We start from the raw sequence: 6,182 nt of genomic DNA, 5'->3' as shown, positions 1-6,182 counted from the left end.
TTTCTTAAGCAATAACATTGAACTGAATTTTTTAGGCCTACATACGTTTACTATGTTACTATGGTATTATATGGAGCAATCTTACATATTTATGAAGTTTCCAGATCAATAAAGTTCTATCTCTTTTTATTTGAACTGCCTGTATGTCCTCTTGATTATAGTATTACAGTGTGTACCTTGGTTATCAGCTATCATAGAATGGTGTCCAAATGGCTGCATGTGTAAGAAATAGGATTTGATTGTGTTACAATAAAAAAAGCTAGATATAGAGTGGGTGACTTTATCAGTATACTCAATCGAGATGGCCATAATAATAACCGCTCTTAGATGGGTTGTAGATACTAAGTTTTATAACAGATAATTCAATACGTGAAGATTTGGTGATAGAGGTAAAGCATCTTCTTTTAAATATTATAAGCCTTGGTTTAGTTATTCAGTTCTGTTGGATTCCAGCCCACCATGGAATATATGGCAATGAAATTGCTGATAAATTAGCTAAAAGATACTAACCTAATTAGAAGAATTTAACCTTAAGTATATATATATATATATTTTTTTTTTGTTTTTTATTTTGTTAGTTTGTTTTATTTTTTTTTATTTTGTTTCGTTAGTTAGTTTTTTTCTTTGAATTTATTTTTATGATTTAAAGTATCATTTGCCAACGTCCTTGTCACAAACTCCTGTGTAGCAGAGATGGAAATTAACTTTTTTGCCCACCAGCCACTGTGGCAGGTAGATTTAAAAATCTACCAGCCACTCATCTTTTTTACCAGCCACTTTTTATACGCTATATATTTTTTAATATATGCGTACATTTTAAACAATATAATAGTAACAATAGATAAGAAAAGTGTTTTTCATACACATCAGTTGGTGTTACGATGACAAGTTTGGGGATAATTCATCTATACAAAGTATTTTCATTAAAAAACGAATTGACATATTAATAATAAAACAACATGCATGGCTACACCATCATAAGTCAATAGGAACATTTGTTTTTTTGTATTTACATGTGACTGCATACAAATGTGTCCACACAGACATGGTAACTAACGTATGATAGCAAGCATTATATGCCCTTAACACTAATATTCAGAAGAAAATATGTGTGGCATTCGGTCCAATGCTGAAAATATATCTGTGGCATTCAGTAGGCCAATGCTGTGGTAAAGTGTGTAAAGTATGACCAAGTGTTTCTTTCTGTTCAATAGATAGAATTTTATCAATCCCCTGTAGGAGAAATTTGTTAATGTTTGTCTCTATAAAACAATAATGGTAAAATAATAAATACAAAACACGACGGTAACTTTGTAGGTCAAACCGTCCAATCTGAAGGCTCTACTTAACCACTCCCCCTACTCACTTCCACCAATGCGAAGCGAACAGAACTGAGCAGGGGAGGGCGTAGCCTAACTAGTTTGTGAACGACCCAGAGAAACGCAACTCAAATTAAATGTGAACATATATGAGGCTTTAATAAAATCCCGGACGATTTTGAAATTCCGACACACATTTTTTAAAAGTGTGTCAAAAAGAGGGCATGTCCGGGCAAAAGAGGACGTCTGGTTACCCTACCGTGTGGCGTGTGAGCGTGTGCATTGGTTGAATTGCGTGTGTCTCACGCCGAACGCGTGAGACTTGAGAGCCCTGTTACCGATATTATCCCGGATATTGACAGTCGCAGTTCAGCAAAAGAGGCGTAGAGGAAGAAGGGGCCCGGATGTTGACAGTAATGGTTGTGGAACTGTGCAGCGCCGTATAACGAATGTATTAGATATGCAAATTCGATCGGATCTGACTGGAAAGTATTACCCGCCACCATACAAATCCACCCGCAAATGGCGTGTGGCGGGTGTTAATTTCCATCCCTGCTGTGTAGTAGTCCAGTAGGTGGCGGTATATGGGGAAAAACTATGATCCGCCACTAAACTAGAAGAAGAAGAAGATCTCTGCATCCGGTACGTCACGGACTAGGTCACGTGTCTTGGCCCCATAACGCGGAAGCAAATCGCTCCTGTATGTTGCCCTGCGCCACTGAGCAGTTTGTATAGGAATGAATGGGCGGCCATTTTCCAGTCTGTGGTCCATCCTTTATTATGTCCATGGATTAGACCCAGCTTCGAAATTTGACTGCATACATCATCTCTGGCCTTACTATAAAATATTGATTTACAATGTGCAATTTTTCCCTGATAAATTAAATTAGACGAACAAAACCTGCAGCTGTCGTTGACGGACATTTTTGTGCAGACGCGCAAGGTGTTTTGGTTTGTGTACAACCTGCGCGTGATTCCCGGCGCATGATATACATCACAACCAAACGTTAGCGATTGGTTATGGCAGATCCAGAGTGGCACTGGGCAGATCCAATCATTTTAAACTTCAACAGACACCCGCCTTCAAGTGAGTTAACGTTTGTCAATTGATTAGGTCCAGACTCTCTGTACAAATGAAATGAAGTGAAGTACGAGAGTCTGGTAGAACCTACCTAGGTCTGGACCTGCTGTATGTAATTTGGTTTTCTGGGGCCGCCACAGCGGCGCCCAATCAGCGAACAGAGGGCGTGTCTGAGAACTGACGATAAAGTCGTGCGCCAGTTTGAGTTGTTGTTGTAGGTCGGTAGTCAGAAGACAATGGAGAACGATGTGAGCGAAGCTATTCGGTCTGTTGTGGCAACGCTGCCGAATATTGAGAAGTTAAAGCCGGAGCAAGAACAAGCTTTGTTGAGTTTTGTTGGTGGCCATGATGTGGTGGCGCTTCTCCCCACGGGGTTCGGGAAAAGTTTGATTTTCCAGCTGGCTCCGTTAGTGGTGAAGGAGTTGGGTAAGGCGAATGCTGGCGATGCTAAGCCGATAGTTATTGTAGTCTCCCCTCTCGTTGCACTAATGGAGGACCAAGTGAAGTTGGGAGTTCGTGCTGGGCAGCTCGGCGTGCATGATGACCGTGACATTTTGGATGGAAGCTTGAGTCTGGTGTTCGGCAGCCCCGAGTCCTGGCTGCTGAACAACAAATGGCGACGAATGCTAGCCTCAACCATATACCAGGACAACCTCATTGGTACGTCCACGTTACGTACAAATGGTAAGTAAGCACTAAACATGGTTAAACAACATAAATAGGGCTGTGTTGCATACTTCAATGCTTAGGTTAAACAACGTGAGTAGTTCTGTTCTTCCATACTCGATAGCTTAGGCTAATGTTGTACTCCATTTTGTTTCACTCAGGGGTGAGGCTTCCAAAGGCGAGTCGGCATTCCGAGAGAGTTTTGCCAAGCTCGGAGAGCTAAGATCTATAGCCAAGGAGGGTGAGTTGAATGCACTGCCTTTTGTTGCTCCTACCTTACATGTTGTGAAATATCTCATTTGAATGCTATAGTATCGTCAATATTCTGTGTATGGATAATATCTGTTGCAAGGATTAGTTACTGTAATGAAACAGAATTGTGTGATTAAGTGCATTCATGTTCATAGTGCTGTTCATTCAGTCCTCCCTGCCATAGTATATTAAACAAACACTTGACAACTTGTTGGGTATGTTATAAAATGGGGCATGTGTTTATCTTGTCATATTTCTACTCTCCCAGGTACACCTGTTTTGGCACTGACTGCCTCCGCTGACATCAAGTCAAGAAGCAGAGTCATCAGACTACTCCATATGGACAATGCTGTTCAAATCATCGCTAGTCCCAACAAGACAAACATCCGTCTTGGCTTGTGCAAGGTGCCCACTCATCACATGAACTGCCTAGACTGGATAGTGCAACATGCCAAAGACGAGGGCTCAGCAATGCTACCGATATTAATTTACTGCCAAAGCCTTAAATCAGTGGGGAGAGTTTTCGCATATTTAAAGGCGGAACTGCAAGGACATGCCTGGGTGGGCTGTGATCCGGACTGTAGAAGTGAGAACCTACTGATTGGCATGTTCCACAGCAAAACCCGGTAACCCTTCCTTTTACAGTCCCCTAATTACTAGGTATTTACCCGGTACATACATGGTAAATTATAGTGTATTACTGGGTAATTACCACTGGTAATAAGAAGGTAAATACAGAGGTAGTTACCCGGTAAGTACATGGTAAATCATAGTGTATTACTGGGTAATTACCACTGGTAATAAGAAGGTAAATACAGAGGAATTATCCGGTAAATTATAGTGTATTACTGTGTATTTACCACTGGTAATAAGAAGGTAAATACAGAGGAATTACAGCTGATGTACCAAGTAAAACCTCCACTATTACCCATCAACTCAACTAAGTAGCGTGTAGTTGTAACTGTTTTAGGTTCGTAATAACTCCGACATTGTGTTCTTCCTAGGAAATTAGGCAACCAATTCTTAGAAACACCTATTATCCAAGGTTTATGTTGGTAACAGCCCAAATTTAATGATGTACTATCTAGAAATTAGCATAGTACTTCCCAATAAAATACTTTTTCTTAGTTATTATTCATAGCTACACCCATTTAGAAAGGGTTTATTCGATTTACCACTATGGAATTACTTACCTGGTAACAACATCTGCAGGAATCTGTTTTCCTCTAGTGTCATGGTACATCTTCTTAAATACTGGGTACGAAGCAGTTTGTTTCCATGGTATTACCAGGTTCTTACCATATCATTTATAATAGATATATTCCATTATCCATGCAGTCAACACAAACATGTACCATGTACGTTCTGCGACATTACCAAGTAAAACACGACAATTTACCCAGTAAGTAAGCTGAAATTGTACTGTAAAAGGAAGCCTCGTTTGTTTCCATGGTATTACCAGGTTCTTACCATAAAATTTATAATAGATACATTCCATTGTCCATGCAGTCAACACAAACTTGTACCATGTACGTTCTGCGACGTTACCAAGTAAAACACGACAATTTACCCAGTAATTAAGCTGAAACTGTACTGTAAAAGGAAGCCTCGTTTGTTTCCATGGTATTACCATGTTCTTACCATATAATTTGTAATACGATATTCCCTTTTCCATCTAGTCAACACAAACTTTTACCATGTACGTTCTGCGACGTTACCAAGTAAAACACGACAATTTACCCAGTAATTAAGCTGAAACTGTACTGTAAAAGGAAGCCTCGCTTGTTTCCATGGTATTACCAGGTTCTTACCACATAATTTGTAATCCATTATTCCCTTTTCCATGCAGTCAACACAAACTTGTACCATGTACGTTCTGCAACGTTACCAAGTAAAACACGACAATTTACCCAGTAATTAAGCTGAAACTGTACTGTAAAAGGAAGCCTTGTTTGTTTCCATGGTATTACCATGTTCTTACCATATAATTTGTAATACGATATTCCCTTTTCCATCTAGTCAACACAAACTTTTACCATGTACGTTCTGCGACGTTACCAAGTAAAACACGACAATTTACCCAGTAATTAAGCTGAAACTGTACTGTAAAAGGAAGCCTCGCTTGTTTCCATGGTATTACCAGGTTCTTACCACATAATTTGTAATCCATTATTCCCTTTTCCATGCAGTCAACACAAACTTGTACCATGTACGTTCTGCGACGTTACCAAGTAAAACACGACAATTTACCCAGTAATTAAGCTGAAACTGTACTGTAAAAGGAAGCCTCGTTTGTTTCCATGGTATTACCATGTTCTTACCATATAATTTGTAATACATTATTCCCTTTTCCATCTAGTCAACACAAACTTTTACCATGTACGTTCTGCAACGTTACCAAGTAAAACACGACAATTTACCCAGTAATTAAGCTGAAACTGTACTGTAAAAGGAAGCCTTGTTTGTTTCCATGGTATTACCAGGTTCTTACCATGTAATTTGTAATACATTATTCCCTTTTCCATGCAGTCAACACAAACTTGTACCATGTACGTTCTGCGACGTTACCAAGTAAAACACGACAATTTACCCAGTAAGTTAGCTGAAACTGTACTGTAAAAGGAAGCCTCGTTTGTTTCCATGGTATTACCAGGTTCTTACCATATAATTTGTAATACATTATTCCCTTTTCCATGCAATCAACACAAACCATATATGTTCTGCAACATCGTTCACCAGTAGTGAAGCACTTTAATTGTCGTTATAAAATCCCAAACCAGTGTTGATGAAAGGCATATTAAAATTAAACAAAATCAAAGGCTTAGCTTTCAAACAATGCATATCTCACAAACAGGCACTGAACA

General features: G+C 39.3%; 1 long non-coding RNA gene across 1 annotated transcript; it reads left to right on the top strand.

Annotated features, from left to right (window-relative positions):
- The first annotated feature begins 2,626 nt into the window (after window positions 1-2,626).
- Window positions 2,627-4,895, top strand: LOC130393356 (uncharacterized). The gene is made up of 3 exons (XR_008897104.1): window positions 2,627-3,084; window positions 3,228-3,307; window positions 3,587-4,895. It is a non-coding gene; the product is annotated as an uncharacterized LOC130393356 (long non-coding RNA).
- The last annotated feature ends 1,287 nt before the right edge of the window (window positions 4,896-6,182 follow it).

Source organism: Gadus chalcogrammus, chromosome 12, assembly GCF_026213295.1.
Source record: "Gadus chalcogrammus isolate NIFS_2021 chromosome 12, NIFS_Gcha_1.0, whole genome shotgun sequence".
Taxonomy (NCBI): Eukaryota; Metazoa; Chordata; class Actinopteri; order Gadiformes; family Gadidae; genus Gadus; species Gadus chalcogrammus.
The sequence above is the reverse complement of the archived record's forward strand: the minus strand, read 5'-3'. Positions and strand labels throughout refer to the sequence as shown.